The sequence below is a fragment of the Sciurus vulgaris genome (assembly GCF_902686455.1).
Source record: "Sciurus vulgaris genome assembly, chromosome: 13".
NCBI classification, from domain to species: Eukaryota; Metazoa; Chordata; class Mammalia; order Rodentia; family Sciuridae; genus Sciurus; species Sciurus vulgaris.
In genome coordinates this window covers 34,634,930-34,651,563 of record NC_136474.1, presented here as the reverse complement: position 1 = coordinate 34,651,563, position 16,634 = coordinate 34,634,930, and the positions used below count along the sequence as shown (strand labels likewise).

General features: G+C 38.7%; 2 pseudogenes across 2 annotated transcripts; both read right to left on the bottom strand.

Annotated features, from left to right (window-relative positions):
- Positions 1–3,428: 3,428 nt before the first annotated feature.
- Positions 3,429–5,067, bottom strand: LOC306642614 (uncharacterized protein CXorf38-like; annotated as a pseudogene). The gene is made up of 2 exons: positions 5,039–5,067; positions 3,429–4,322 (listed from the first exon to the last, which is right to left on the bottom strand). The product of its transcript is annotated as an uncharacterized protein CXorf38-like (transcript).
- A 10,398-nt stretch (positions 5,068–15,465) lies between these two features.
- On the bottom strand, positions 15,466–16,065 carry LOC306642613 (large ribosomal subunit protein eL13-like; annotated as a pseudogene). The gene has a single exon. The product of its transcript is annotated as a large ribosomal subunit protein eL13-like (transcript).
- Between the last annotated feature and the right edge of the window lie 569 nt (positions 16,066–16,634).

Sequence of the window (16,634 nt, the reverse complement as noted above, 5' to 3'; positions counted from 1 at the left end):
AGAAAAAGAAGAACAGAACAGCACCAAAAGTAGTAGAAGACAGGAAATAGTTAAACTCAGAGCTGAAATCAATGACATTGAAACAAAAGAAACAATACAAAAAAATTGACAAAATAAATAGTTGGTTCTTTGAAAAAATAAACAAAACTGATAAACCCTTAGCCACTCTAACAAAGAGAAGACGAGAGAAAAACCAAATCACTAAAATTCGTAATGAACAAGGAAATATCACAACAGACACGATTGAAATACAAGACATAATTAGAAGCTATTTTGAAACTCTATATTCCAACAAAATAGAAAATTTCGAAGACATCAACAGGTTTCTAGAGACATATGAATTGCCTAAATTAAACGAGGAGGACATACACAATTTAAATAGAACAATTTCAAGTAATAAAGTAGAAGAGGTCATCAAAAGCCTACCAACAAAGAAAAGTCCGGGACCAGATGGGTTCTCAGCCAAGTTCTACAAAACCTTTAAAGAAGAGCTCATTCCAATACTTCTCAAAGTATTCCATGAAATAGAAGAGGAGGGAACCCTCCCAAACTCATTCTATGAAGCTAATATCTCCCTGATACCTAAATTAGACAGAGACACATCAGGAAAGAAAATTTCAGACCGATATCATTAATGAACATTGATGCAAAAATTTTCAATAAAATCTTAGCAAATCGCATCCAAAAATATATTAAAAAGATAGTGCACCACGATCAAGTGGGTTTTATCCCAGGGATGCAAGGTTGGTTCAACATCCGGAAATCAATAAATGTAATTCACCATATCAATAGACTTAAAGTCAAGAATCACATGATTATTTCAATAGATGCAGAAAAAGCATTTGTTAAAATACAGCACCCCTTCATGCTCAAAACACTAGAAAAAATAGGGATAGTGGGAACATTCCTGAACATTATAAAGGCCATCTATGCTAAGCCCATAGCTAATATCATTCTAAATGGCGAAAAACTGAAAGCATTCCCCCTAAAAACTGGAACAAGACAGGGATGCCCTCTTTCACCACTCCTATTCAATATCGTTCTTGAGACTCTAGCCAGAGCAATTAGACAGACCAAGGAAATTAAAGGAATAGGAATAGGAAAAGAAGAACTCAAACTATCCCTATTTGCGGATGATATGATTATATACTTAGAGGAACCAGGAAATTCCACCAGAAAACTTTTAGAACTCATAAGTGAATTCAGTAAAGTAGCAGGTTACAAGATCAATGCTCATAAATCCAATGCATTTTTATACATATGTGATGAATCCTCAGAAGGAGAAATTATGAAAACTACCCCATTCACGATAGCATCAAAAAAAATAAAACACTTGGGAATCAATCTCACAAAAGAGGTGAAAGACCTCTACAATGAGAACTACAGAACACTAAAGAAAGAAATTAAAGAAAACGTTAGAAGATTGAAAGATCTCCCATGTTCTTGGATAGGCCGAATTAATATTGTCAAAATGGCCATACTACCAGAAGTGCTATACAGATTCAATGCAATTCCAATTAAAATCCCAATGATGTACCTTACAGAAATAGAGCAAGCAATCATGAAATTCATCTGGAAGAATAAGAAACCCAGAATAGCTAAAGCAATCCTTTGCAGGAAAAATGAAGCAGGGGGTATCGCAATACCCGAACTTCAACTTTATTACAAAGCAATAGTAACAAAGACGGCATGGTATTGGTACCAAAATAGACAGGTAGATCAATGGTACAGAATAGAGGACACGGACACAAACCCAAATAAATACAACTTTCTAATACTAGACAAAGGTGCCAAAAATATGCAATGGAGAAAAGATAGCCTCTTCAACAAATGGTGCTGGGAGAATTGGAAATCCATATGCAACAGAAGGAATCTAAACCCATATCTCTCACCCTGCACAAAACTCAACTCAAAATGGATTAAGGACCTTGGAATCAGACCAGAGACCCTGCAGATTATAGAAGAAAAAGTAGGTCCCGGTCTTCAACATGTCGGCCTAGGACCTGACTTCCTCAACAGGACTCCCATAGCACAAGAAATAAAAGCAAGAATCAATAACTGGGATAGATTCAAACTAAAAAGCTTTCTCTCAGCAAAGGAAACTATCAGTAATGTGAAGAAAGAGGCTACAGTGTGGGAGAATATCTTTGCCAATCATACTTCAGATAGAGCACTAATCTCCAGAATCTATAAAGAACTCAAAAAACTCTACACCAAGAATACAAATAATCCAGTCGACAAATCGGCTAAGGAAATGAACAGACACTTTACAGAAGATATACAAGCAACCAACAAACATATGAAAAAATGTTCAACATCTCTAGTAATAAGAGAAATGCAAATCAAACCACCCCAATTAGAATGGCGATTATCAAAAATACAGGCAACAGGTGTTGGCGAGGATGTGGGGAGAAAGGTCCTCTCATACATTGCTGGTGGGGCTGCAAATTAGTGCAGCCACTCTGGAAAGCAGTGTGGAGATTCCTTAGAAAACTTGGAATGGAACCACCATTTGACCCAGCTATCCCACTCCTTGGTCTATACCCAAAGGACTTAAAATCAGCATACTACAGAGACACAGCCACATCAATGTTCATAGCTGCTCCATTCACAATAGCCAGATTGTGGAACCAACCTAGATGTTCTTCAATTGATGAGTGGATAAAGAAACTGTGATATATATATACAATGGAATATTACTCTGCCATAAAGAACGATAAAATTATGGCATTTTCAGGCAAATGGATGAAATGGAGACCATCATGCTAGGTGAGATAAGCCAATCTCAAAAAACTAATGGACGAATGATCTCGCTGATAAGTGGATGATGACACATAAGGGGGACGTGGGGGGAGTTAGTGTTAGGGTTAGCGTTAGGGTTAGTGTTAGAGTTAGGGAGGGGGACAAGAATGGAGGAAGAAAGGACTGTTTAGGGGGAAAAGAAGGGTGGGAGGGATGGGGGGAAGGGAAAAAATAATAGAATGAATCAAACAACATTATCATATGTATATTTATGTTTATACAAATGGTATGCCTTTAACCCATGTACAAACAGACAAACAACATGTACCCCATTTGTCTACAAAAAGAAATAAAATAAAAATAAAAATAAAATAAAAAAAGAAGAAGCTACATATCAGGACCAGAAAAGAATCTCACCTTTGAAATAGCAAAAATTCCCTGGTTTTTAATAGCTGTGACACAAAAGTTTCTAATATTTTTGGATTGGTATATATTACACAATCCCAAATTTGTATATTTGTATATATGTATATTTACATATACTTCCAAAGAGTCAGAGGAATGTCCAGGACAGCAAAACCTCCTTTTTGTTGGGGTATAGACTCTGGAAACTTCTTCCTTTTGCACAGAAAAGGAAGCCATGCTGACTTTCTCAGGACATGCCTGATTTTTGTCCAAGGCCAACCTCAGTCCTTCCTTTCAGGTGTCTGTCTCCCAGGTTCCTTTGAATCTCTTTGTTGATTCTGTGGGTGGAGGCTGTCTATGTTCTGTGTGTCTTCTCTAAGACCATTTTTAAGATCTTTATTGTTTCTCAGAAATTCCTTTACCACTTCCAGTTGATTTGAGATCTCTTCTGGCAACATCTCTTGTTCTTCTGCTTTAGGATAGATCTCTTGAAATTTTTAATTCAGTAATTCCTTTTTGATTTCATTTACTTGGCTTGTACTCCAGTAACTTCCTGTTTCATATTCATTCCCATTTCACTTATCTTACTCAGGGATGTGAACAGCCCACTCAGATGTCAACTGTTCTAGTCTGACATATACTGCCACAATCTCTGGGATACTCTTGAATTCATTCAGAAAATTTTGAACCTTTATCTGAAAGTCTTGGAGCCATGTAGAGGATACTTTTATCTCTGAAGAGTGCATAATCTTGTTGTGACACTTAATCACCTCTGTACTTTCTTTTGAATATTCACAAAGTGATAACAGGTGTTGATGAGACTTAAAAGAGCAAGTGCATCACATTCCTCATGTCATTGTTTTGTTAGTCCTCAGGGCATGAAGGCCTTAGCTACCTTACTAGCATCCATGGGCCAGCTGCCCTACAGGCAGTTTCCCTACTGCATGTCTCCATTTCTCTTGATGTGATGTCTCAAAATCTTCCCTTTCCATTCCCCACATACCTGACACGGGCATGTGGGTTGTACCGTGAACTGCTATGGCAGGTGGCATTGGGGCCTAAGCCAGGGGTCACTGGGAGCAGGCCACGGTGGAAGGAGAGCATCTCACTGTGGATGAAGTTCTGCAAGCAGCAGCATCAGGCAGTGACCCAATTTGTGTACTTTGTGTAGTTCCCTTAATTATATATTTCAGAATAATTAAATGTAAGTTTAAAATGTTTCTCCACAAAAATATAAGAGATCAACAAAGGACTAGCTAGATATGATAGTGAGTTTGACTTTTTAATAATTCCATATTGTGTGTGTATGATATATATATATATATTTATATATGTGATCACATGGGACCCCATAAGTATAAACAATTATGACTTCTCAATTCAAAACAATGTTAATAAAAATTAGATCTAATATGCAGGTTGAGTTAATGTTTATTGAAGGGAACAAGGATTGTGTTAGTGTTATGGTTTGAATCTGGAACATCTCCCAAAGGACTCATGAGCTGAAAGCATGGTCCCCAAAGCATCAAGTTGAAGAGGTGGGGCTTTTAGGCAATGACTGGATCATGAGTGCTCTGACCTCATCAGGAAATTAATCATTGTTACCTGAATGGACTTCTGGGAGGTGAGAACTAGTTGGAGCAGTTAGGTCACTTGGGACTTGGTCTGGAATTTATCTTATCACAGCCCCTTTCTCTCCCTCTCTTTCCCTGCTTTCTGGCTGCCCTGAACTGAACAGCTTTTCTTCATTAAGCCCTCCATCTCAGTTCCAAGAAATGCAGTCAGCCAATCAAGGACTCAAACTTCTGAAACTGTAAGCCAAAATTCATCTTTCCTCCTCTAAATGATTTGTGTATTGAAAAACAGAATAACACAGATTCTATCTAGATACCCTTTCTTTTGCTGCTGCAACTTCTTCATCTCTCCTCCTCCTCCTCCTTCTATGTATGAATATACAATGATTTCATTCAATTTGAAAAGACTGTATTTCCTGCATTGACTTGCCTTTGCTTTTTTGTAAAAGAACAGTTTACCATGTTTATGTGCTTTTATTTCTGGATTCTCTATTCTGTTCCATAGATCAATTTACAAGTACTACAACTGTTTTCTTCTTTTCCAGCATTGTTGACTATTATGGGTCTTTTGCCTTTCTATAGAAATATTAGAATAAGTTTGTCAACTCCCACAAAATAAGTTGTTTTGTGCCTTCACTAAAATTGTTATTGAATGTATAGATCAAGCTGGAGAGAAGTGACCTCTTGACAATATTTATTTTTCTTATCTATGAGCATAGTACATCTCTTCATTCATTTAAATCTTCATTGATTACTTTCATCAGAGTTTTAAAATTTTCCTCATAGAGACCCTGACCACATTTTATCATATTATGTTCCAAGTATTTTTTTCTTGATAGCAGTGCATATGATATTGGGTTTTTAATTTCATATTCCAATTGTTCATTGAGGATATATAGGAAAGTTGTTGATTTTGTATAGTAACTTAATATCAGGAAACATTGTATAATCGCTTATTAATTATAGAAGTTTTTCTGGTTAAATCTTTGAGAATTTCAACATAGAAAGTCAAGTCATCTGTGAATGAAGAGCATTTAATTTATTTCTTCCAAATCTGTATACCTTTTATTTTATCTTATTGTCTTACTGCATCAGTAAAGAAATACAGGAGCAATAAGAGGGGGCATACATGTTGTCATTTTCATCTTAGGAGCAAGTACCCAGTATTTCACATTATGTATAAGATTTTCTACTGGGTTTTTTGCTTTTTAAATTTTTTTTTAGTTGTAGATGGACACAATATCTTTATTTATGTATTTATTGTTATGTGGTGCTGAGGATTGAACCCAGTGTCTCACACATGCAAGGCAAGCACACATGTAAGGCAAGACTGCAGTGGAGCTGCAGTCCCAGCTTGGCTTTGTTTTTGATAGATTTTTTAATCAAGTTGATGAATTTCCATTATATTGCTAGTTTCATGAAACTTTATTCATGAATGAGCATTGAAGTCTGTCAAATGCATTTTCTGGACCTGTTTATATGAGCAAATGATTTTTCTTTTTAAGTGTGATTGATGAATTAATGAGCTTAACTATATTTTGAATGATGAGCCCGCCTCAAACACCTGGAATAAATATCACTTGGTCTTGGTGTAGAATTGCTATTATGCATTGCTGGATTGTGCTTGCTAATACTTTGTTGAGGATTTTTTAAAAATCTGTGTTCATGAAAGATATTGGTCAACACATATTTTTTTCTGTTTATTTATGTTTTATCTTGTTTGGGCATTATAGCCCCATGGCATGATTTGGGGAACATTTTCTGTTCTTCCATTTTCTGGGAGATATTGTAAATAATGGTTATCATTTCTTCCTTAAATATTTTGCTAGAATTCACCATGAAATTTTTTGTGCCTGGTGCTTTTTTTCTTGGAAGGCTGTTTATTATTCACCTGTTTCCATTGTAAATATAGACCTATACAAGATTATTTCTGCTTTTATAAATGAGTTTGTATCTCTTTAAAATGTATTATTTGAAATATAATCTCCTATGTGATGGTATTAGGAGGTGGGGCCTTTGAAAGACAGTTAATATCTGAGGGTGGAGTCTTATGGATGGAATTAATGCTTTGATAAAAGAGACCACAGTGGTCCTCATCCCTTCTGGCATGTACAATCATAGTGAGAAGACATCCTTCTATGTTACAGGAAGTGGAACCTCAGCAGACAATGAAACAGCTGACATCTTGAATTGATTTTGAACCTTCTCATTCTTCAGTAAAATGAGAAATAAGTTTCTGTGTCAATTCAAAAGAATATCAAGTCACCTAGTTTTTGGTATTCTGTTGTAGCATCATGAATATATGAAGACTACTGAGTTTTGGTATTTTGTGTCTTTCAAGGAATCAGTTCATTTTCAAATTCATAAGCATATATAATTTTCATAATATTCTTTTGTTAATCTTTTAATGTCCATGACATCAGTGGTGATAAACTTCTTTTATTTCAGGTATTAGGAGTTTTTAAATATTTTATGTCTATTTCCCCTCCTCTCCTCCTTTATCCTCCTCTACATCCTTCTCTCCTTCCTGTTTCCTTTTCTCTCCCAGTTACCTTGGCGTCAGTTTTATCAATTTGATCCTTTCAAAAAGTTAAATTTGAATTTTTTATTGATTTCCTTTTTTAAAATTTCACTGATTTTTGGTCTATTTTTGTTTCTTTTTTTCTGCTTTATTTAGGTTCTTTTCCTATTTTTCTAAGGTGGATGCCTAAATTATTAAACTTTGATCTTTCTTCTTTTTAATATAAGAATCCAGTGCTAAAATCTTCCTTCTAAGTACTGCTTTTTCTATAGCCATCAAATTTTAACCAAGGGTTTTAATTTTCAAAATAATTCTGAATTTCTCCTGAGACTTCAGGTCATGTGCTATTTAGAAGTATGTTCTTCAATCTTCACTATCTTGGGAATTTTGGTGTATTATTCTTTTTTTTTTATTGTAAACAAATGGGATACATGTTGTTTCTCTGTTTGTACATGGCGTAAAGGCATACCATTTGTGTAATCATAAATTTACATACAGTAATGTTGTTTGATTCATTCTGTTATTTTTTCCCTTCCCCCCACCCCTCCCACCCCTCTTTACCCTCTATACAGTACTTCCTTCCTCCATACTTGCCCCCCTCCCTAACCCTAACTCTAACCCTAACACTAACCCTTCCCTCCCCCCCATTATGTGTCATCCTCCACTTATTAGCGATATCATTCGTCCTTTGGCTTTTTGAGATTGGCTTATCTCACTTAGCATGATATTCTCCAATTTCATCCATTTGCCTGCAAATGCCATAATTTTATCATTCTTTATGGCTGAGTAATATTCCATTGTATATATATACCACAGTTTCTTTATCCACTCATCAATTGAAGGGCATCTAGGTTGGTTCCACAGTCTGGCTATTGTGAATTGAGCAGCTATGAACATTGATATGGCTGTGTCTCTGTAGTATGCTGATTTTAAGGCCAAGGAGTGGGATAGCTGGGTCAAATGGTGGTTCCATTCCAAGTTTTCTAAGGAATCTCCACACTGCTTTCCATAGTGGCTGCACTAATTTGCAGCCCCACCAGCAGTGTATGAGTGTACCTTTCTCCCCACATCCTCGCCAACACCTGTTGTTGCTCGTATTCTTGATAATCGCCATTCTAATTGGGGTGAGATGGAATCTTAGGGTGGTTTTGATTTGCATTTCTCTTATTACTAGAGATGTTGAACATTTTCCCATATGTTTGTTGATTGCTTGTAGATCTTCTTCTGTGAAGTGTCTATTCATTTCCTTAGCCCATTTGTTGACTGGACTATTTGAATTCTTGGAGTAGAGTTTTTTGAGTTCTTTATAGATTCTGGAGATTAGTGCTCTATCTGAAGTATGATTGGCAAAGATATTCTCCCACTCTGTAGGCTCTTTCTTCGCATTGCTGATAGTTTCCTTTGCTGAGAGAAAGCTTTTTAGTTTGAATCTATCCCAGTGGTTGATTCTAGCTTTTATTTCTTGTGCTATGGGAGTCCTGTTAAGGAAGTCTGGTCCTAGACCAACAAGGTGAAGATTTGGACCTACTTTTTCTTCTATAATCTGCAGGGTCTCTGGTCTGATTTCGAGGTCTTAATCCATTTTGAGTTTAGTTTCGTGCATGGTGAGAGATATGGGTTTAGTTTCATTCTGTTGCATATGGATTTCCAATTCTCCCAGCACCATTTGTTGAAGAGGCTATCTTTTCTCCATTGCATATTTTTGGCCCCTTTGTCTAGTATGAGAAAATTGTATTTATTTGGGTTTGTGTCCGTGTCCTCTATTCTATACCATTGATCTACCTTTCTATTTTGGTACCAATACCATGCCGTTTCTGTTACTATTGCTTTGTAGTAGAGTTGAAGATCTGGTATTGCAATACCTCCTGTTTCACTCTTCCTGCTAAGGATTGCTTTAGCTATTCTGGGTTTCTTATTCTTCCAGATGAATTTCATAATTGCTTGCTCTATTTCTGTAAGGTACATCATTGGGATTTTAATTGGAATTGCATTGAATTTGTATAGCACTTTAGGTAGTATGGCCATTTTGACAATATTAATTCTTCCTATCCAAGAACATGGAAGATCTTTCCATCTTCTAAGGTGTTCTTTAATTTCTTTCTTTAGTGTTCTATAGTTCTCATTGTAGAGGTCTTTCACCTCTTTTGTGAGATTGATTCCCAAGTATTTTATTTTTTTCGAGGCTATTGTGAATGGGGTAGTTTTCCTAATTTCTCTTTCTGAAGATTCATCACTTATGTATAAAAATGCGTTGGATTTATGGGCATTGATCTTCTAACCTGCTACTTTACTGAATTCACTTATGAGTTCTAAGAGTTTTCTGGTGGAATTTCCAGGTTCCTCTAAATATATAATCATGTCATCAGCGAACAGGGATAGTTTGAGTTCTTCTTTCCCAATTCGTATCCCTTTAATCTCTTTGGTTTGTCTAATTGCTCTGGCCAGAGTCTCAAGAACGATGTTGAATAGAAGTGGTGAAAGAGGGCATCCCTGCCTTGTTCCAGTTTTTAGGGGGAATGCTTTCAGTTTTTCACCATTTAGAATGATATTAGCCATGGACTTAGCATAAATGGCCTTTACAATGTTAAGGAATGTTCCCACTATCCCTATTTTTTCTAGAGTTTTGAGCATGAAGGGGTGCTGTATTTTATCAAATGCTTTTTCTGCATCTATTGAAATAATCATGTGATTCTTGACTTTAAGTCTGTTAATGTGGTGAATTACGTTTATTGATTTCCTGATGTTGAACCAACCTTGCATCCCTGGGATGAAACCCACTTGATCATGGTGCACTATCTTTTTAATATGTTTTTGTATGCGATTTGCTAAAATTTTGTTGAGAATTTTTGCATCGATGTTCATTAACGATATTGGTCTGAAATTTTCTTTCCTTGATGAGTCTCTGTCTGGTTCAGGTATCAGGGTGATATTGGCTTCATAGAATGAGTTTGGGAGGGTTCCCTCCTCTTCTATTTTATGGAATACTTTGAGAAGTATTGGAATGAGCTCTTCTTTAAAGGTTTTGTAGAACTCAGCTGAGAACCCATCTGCTCCCGGACTTTTCTTTGTTGGTAGGCTTTTGATGACTTCTTCTATTTCAGTACTTGAAATTGGTCTATTTAAATTGTTTATGTCCTCCTCATTCAGTTTAGGCAATTCATATGTCTCTAGAAACCTGTTGATGCCTTCAAAATTTTCTATTTTGTTGGACTATAGATTTTCAAAATAGCTTCTAATTGTGTTTTGTATTTCAATCCTGTCTGTTGTGATATTTCCTTGTTCATTCCGAATTTTAGTGATTTGGGTTTTCTCTCGTCTTCTCTTTGTTAGTGTGGCTAAAGGTTTATCAGTTTTGTTTATTTTTTCAAAGAATCAACTATTTATTTTGTCCATTTTTTGTATTGTTTCTTTTGTTTCAATTTCATTGATTTCAGCTCTGAGTTTAACTATTTCCTGTCTTCTACTACTTTTGGTGCTGTTCTGTTCTTCTTTTTCTAGGGCTTTGAGCTGTAGTGTTAGGTTGTTTATTTGTTGAGTTTTACTTCTTTTATTAAATGCGCTCCATGAAATAAATTTCCCTCTAAGTACTGCTTTCATAGTGTCCCAGAGATTTTGATATGATGTTTCTTTGTTCTCATTTACCTCTAAGAATTTTTTAATTTCCTTCCTAATATCTTCTGTTATCCATTCATCATATAATAGCATATTGTTTAATCTCCAGATGTTGGAATAGTTTCTGTGTTTTACTCTTTTATTTATTTCTAACTTCAATCCATTATGATCTGATAGAATACATGGTAGTGTCTCTATCTTCTTGTATTTGCTAACCTTAGCTTTATGGCATAATATATGGTCTATTTTAGAGAAGGATCCATGTGCTGTTGAGAAGAAAGTGTATTCACTCTTGGTTGGATGGTATATTCTATAAATGTCCGTTAATTCTAAATTATTGATTGTGTTATTGAGATCTATGGTTTCTTTGTTCAATTTTTGTCTGGAAGATCTGTCCAGTGGTGAGAGAGGCGTGTTAAAATCACCTAGTATTATTGTGTTATGGTCTATTTGGTTTCTGAAATTGAGAAGGATTTGTTTGACATACACGGATAAGCCACTGTTTTGGGCATAGATGTTTATGATTGTTATGTCTTGCTGATTTATGCTTCCCTTAAGCAGTATGAAATGACCTTCTTTATCCCTTCTGACTAACTTTGACTTGAAGTCCACATTGTCTGAAATGAGGATGGATACTCCAGCTTTTTTGCTGAGTCCATGTGAATGGTATGTTTTTCCCCATCCTTTCACCTTTAGTCTATGGGTATCTTTTTCTATGAGGTGAGTCTCTTGCAGGCAAAATATTGTTGGATCTTTCTTTTTAATCCAATCTGCCAGTCTATGTCTTTTGATTGATGAATTCAGGCCATTAACATTCAGGGTTATTATAGAGATATGATTTGGTTTCCCGGTCATTTGGTTCATTTTTTAAATTTTATTTATTTATTTGTTTGACACAACTTGTTTACTCCTTTATTTGACAATTCCTTTAGGATAATTCCTCCCTTTGCTGATTTGCTTCTTTGTTTTTCATCTCTTCCTCATGGAATATTTTGCTGAGAATGTTCTGTAATGCTGGCTTTCTTTTTGTAAATTCTTTTAGCTTTTGTTTATCATGGAAGGATTTTATTTCATCGTCCAATTTGAAGGTAAGTTTTGCTGGGTTTAAGATTCTTGGTTGGCATCCATTTTCTTTCAGGGCTTGAAAAATGTTGTTCCAGGCCCTTCTAGTTTTTAGGGTCTGGATTGAAAAATCTGCTGATATCCGTATTGGTTTCCCCTGAATGTAATTTGGTTCTTTTCTCTCACAGCCTTTAAAATTCTGTCTTTATTTTGTATGTTCAGTATTTTCATTATAATGTGCCTTTGTGTGGGTCTGTTGTAATTTTGTGTATTTGGAGTCCTATAAGCCTCTTGAACTTGATTTTCCATTTCATTCTTCAGATTTGGGAAATTTTCTGATATTATTTCATTGAATAGGTTGTTCATTCCTTTGGCTTGTTTCTCTAGGCCTTCCTCAATCCCAATAATTCTTAAATTTGGCCTTTTCATGATATCCCATAGTTCTTGTAGATTCTGTTCATGATTTCTTACCATCTTCTCTGTTTGTTCAACTTTGTTTTCAAGGTTAAATATTTTGTCTTCAATGTCTGAGGTTCTGTCTTCCAGGTGTTCTATCCTATTGGATATGCTTTCTATGGAGTTCTTAATTTGATTTCTTGTTTCCTTCATGTCAAGGATTTCTCTTTGGTTTTTTTTCAATATCTCTAACTCTTTATTGAAATGATCTTTTGCTTTCTGTATTTGCTCTTTTAACTGTCGATTGGTGTGATCAATCAATGCTTGCATTTGCTCTTTCATCTCATCATTCAGTGTGTGCATTTGCTGTTTCATCTCATCATTTGCTTCTCTGATCATTTTAATTATGTACATTCTGAACTCCTTTTCTGTCATTTCTTCTGCCATGCTGTCACTGGGTTTTATTGATGTAACATCTAGATTTGTTTGCAGCATTTTCTTTCCTTGTTTTCTCATATTGTTCAGGTATCAGAGGACCGCTGAGATATTGCAGATTTCCTCTATTGACTTACAATGTCCCTGAAGATTTCTATATATATCCCCCCTTAGCCTTCAGTAGGCTGAAGTCTTGGAGGAAGTTGATAATGCGGTGCTGCACAAGGAAGCTGCCTCTCTAGGAGTGGTGGCCTTCAGGTGGGGTATAATCCCTGCTAGTGGGCAGAGGTGCCTCCACTTGTTGACCAATGGTCATCCAAAGGGGACCTAGGCTGTGGGCTGAGGCAAGGCCTGTTTGGGCCTGAGTCTCTGGTTTTACCGTCCTTGTGGGGAAACCTCACCCGGCAGGGAAGACTCACCCGGTGGGGAGGTCTCGCTGGTCAGTTCCCTCCTAGAGGTTCCCCTCAATTTACAGCTACCGCCTGGGCTGGGCTGCCTTCCTCTGCAAAGTTCCCAGGGGCCCGGCCCTACCTCCTGGGCCTGAGAGCCTCACCCTTTGCAGATGACTCTCCTTAGGCTGCCCCTCCTCAGAGAATCTGCCCGCAGGCCTGGAACCTTCGCTCCACCCTAAGCCTGTCTCTGTGCGGCTCTTCCACCAAGAAGCCTCCTAGATCCTGGGACCCTGCTCTGCACCTAATCGCCTGGCTATGCGGCCCCTCCTCTGAGCAGCCACCTGGGGCCCTGTACAATCGCTCTGAATCCCAGAGACCCGCCACACGCCTCTTCCTCCAGACAGCCGCCCAGTATTCCGGTGCGGTCACTAGGAGTCCAAGAAACTCACTGCGTGCCTCCACCTCCACCAACCACCCGTAGCCCTGGGCAATCAATCACTCCGAGTCAAAGTGCCCCTCCCCGTTCCTCCTCCTTCTCCAGATAACCCCCGGGGTGTTCAGGAGCGGTCGCTCTGAGTGGCTCTGAGTCCACGTGACCCGCAGCACAGGTCCTCTGGGCAACCGCCCGGAGCTCTGGTGCGGCCACTCAAGACCAAACGTCCCACCACGCTTCTCCTCCAGGCAGCCCCCCTGTGTTCAGGAGCTGTCACTTTAAGTCCAAACAACTCACCACTCACCTTCTCCTCTGAGCAGCCATCTGGAGCGCTAATGCAGTCACTGCGAGTCCAAAGGACCCGCCGCGCTCCTCCTCCTCCTCCTCCTACTCCTCTGGGCAGGCCCCGGGGTTCAGAAGTGGTCAGAGTCCAAACAGCTCGCCACGCAGCCCCTTCTCTGGCAACCGCCTGTAGCTCTGGTGTAGTCACCCCGAATCCAAGCGGCTGCGCTCCTCTTCCTCCTCCTCGTCCTCAGGGCAGGTCCCGGTGTTCAGAAGTGTCATTCTGAGTCCAAACAGCTCGCCGCGCAGCTTCTCCTCTGGCAACCTCCTGTAGCTGTGGTTCAGTCACTCCAAATCCAAGTGGCCACGTTCCTCCTCCTCCTCCTCAGGGCAGGCCCCGGTGTCCTGAGTCCACACAGCTCTCCTCGCCACTCTTCCCCTGGGCAGCCGCCAGAGCCCCAGTGGTTGCTCCGAGTCCCAGCGCTGTGCCGAGCGGCCTCCTTTACGGCGCTCCCAGCTGTCCAAGTTCACTGCTCCAGCGGGGGGAGGGGCGTCTCGCCGGCAGTTTTACTTCACAAAGTTTCCTGCCTTCCGGGACCACCGTCCCATCTGGGATGCCTCCCCAGGGGGTGAGAGTCACCCGGCTGCTTTGAGTTGGTCCCAAGCGTCTCAATATCTCCTCTTTTGAATCCTGAGTCCTGGAGCAACATGAAATGCAGCCACCCTCTAGGCCGCCATCTTGAAACCCCTGGTGTATTATTCTGTTATAGTTTTCTACTTGTTGTCTAAGGGCATGTTTTGTATGATCATTATTTTAAATTTTCAGTTAAGTTTTATATTCTAGCATGTGATCTATCTTGGTTGGAGTTCTAGGTGAGCTTGAGAAGAATGTGAATTGTGCTGTTGTTGGTTGAAGTATTCTGTAGATGTCAATTATCTACAGATAACAAATGGGTTTTAGTCAGCTTTTGCATTGCTGTGACCAAAAGGCCTGACAAGAAAGCACTTAGAGGAGGAAGAGTTTATTTGGTCCCAGTTTTAGAGGTTCAGTCCATGGTTGGTTAACTCCATTGCTCTGGATATGGTTGAAGAAATGGCTGAGTACATGGCAACCAGGAAGCAGAGAAAGAGAGAGAGCTGTACTCATCAAGGACAAAATATAAATCCCAAAGTCATGTTCCCTGTAACCTGCTTTCTCCAGCCCCAAGCTTCCTGTCTACAGTTATCATCCAATCAGTCCTTATCAGAGGATGAATCCACTGATTAGGTTATAATTCTTATAATCTAATTATTTGACCTCTGAAAATTCTTGCACTGTCTTACACATGAGCTTTGGGGGGACATCTTGTATCTAAACCATAACATTCTACCCCCTCCCATGCATTAGTCCATTTCCAGAAGTCCCCAACAGTCTTAACATTTCCACAACTATCCAAGAGCCCAAGTTCAAATCTCATCTGCGGCACAAGACAAGTCTTAGCTGTGAGAGTGGTATAGAGTAAACATTTCCATTCCACAAGGGAGAAATAAGGACATTAAAGAAAGAAGAAACGGGACCAAAGAAAGCAAGACTGAAATCCAGGTAGGCAAATGAGTGCTGTAGCTCCATGTCTACCATCTGAAGCACGTGGTGATAACTCTGACTTTCTCCTTGTACACATTCTGGATAGTCATTACTGGTCCTGTCAGCTGGGTGGCCAGTTTGAGTTCTTCAGCAGAGCTGTCTTCCTTCTTGGGGGTGGAGGACTTTCTGGGGAAGAGGATGACATTGAAGCCATCCTCCTTAAGCCACTACACATTAGCCTGTAGGAACTCAGTGGATTTGTTCCACCTCCTGGGGTCCACAGAGATGCCATGGTCCTGGCTATCTTCTTGTGCATGCCTGCCACCCTCAAGTCCTCCAGGTTGACATCCCGCCAGCTTGTTCTTTGGTGTGATACTGCATCATGGGGTACCTCACTTTGAGTCCAGATGCAGGGTGCCTTTTTCTTGCTGGGCCTTGTGTCTGAAGATCTTCCCAGCCGGCTGATTGAACCACGTGGCCACGTGCTGCTGCCAGTCCTTGTGGAAGTGGGGCTTCAGGCTCATGCCATTCTGGCTGGACGCCATGGAACGGAAACAGTGGAAACAGAGAGGGAAAGTGTCTTTCACTTTTAAAAGTTATTTTCCATTAGATTTGTAATTATTGATTGGTTTTTATAACACTTTACATATTTCACTCCTCCTTCTTGATTGCATAGTTTCTGACAAGAAGTTTGATATGTTTCATCCTGGTTCATTTTTAAAGTTTTGTTCTCCTTCTCTGGCTTTTAACATTTTTCCCCCTTTGTCTTTGATTTTCTGCAGTTTGAAAATATTTCCCTATGTGTAGATTGTTGTTTGTAGTACTTTTCTGATCTTCATGAATTTGTGGTTTGATGTCTGTTGTTAATGTTAGAAAACTCTTCCATCAATATTGCTTTAAAATGTATCTGTTCCTTTTCATCTTTCTTTAATGTCTAGAATTCCCATTGTGCAAGTTACAATGGGAATTTTGTCATTGTCATGAAAATCTTGAAAATGCTTATTTTTTTTTTCAATTTTTTTCCTTTTGGCAGTTTATATTGAGATGATTTTATTCACCTATTTTTAAGATTAATAATCCTGGCCTTAACTGTGCCCAATTTACTGATGAACTAATCAAAGACTTTCTTTGTTTTCCTGTAGTGTTTTGATTTCCAGCACTTTTTTCAGTCTTTATTAGATTACCCACCTATTTGCCTACATTACCCCTCTATTGT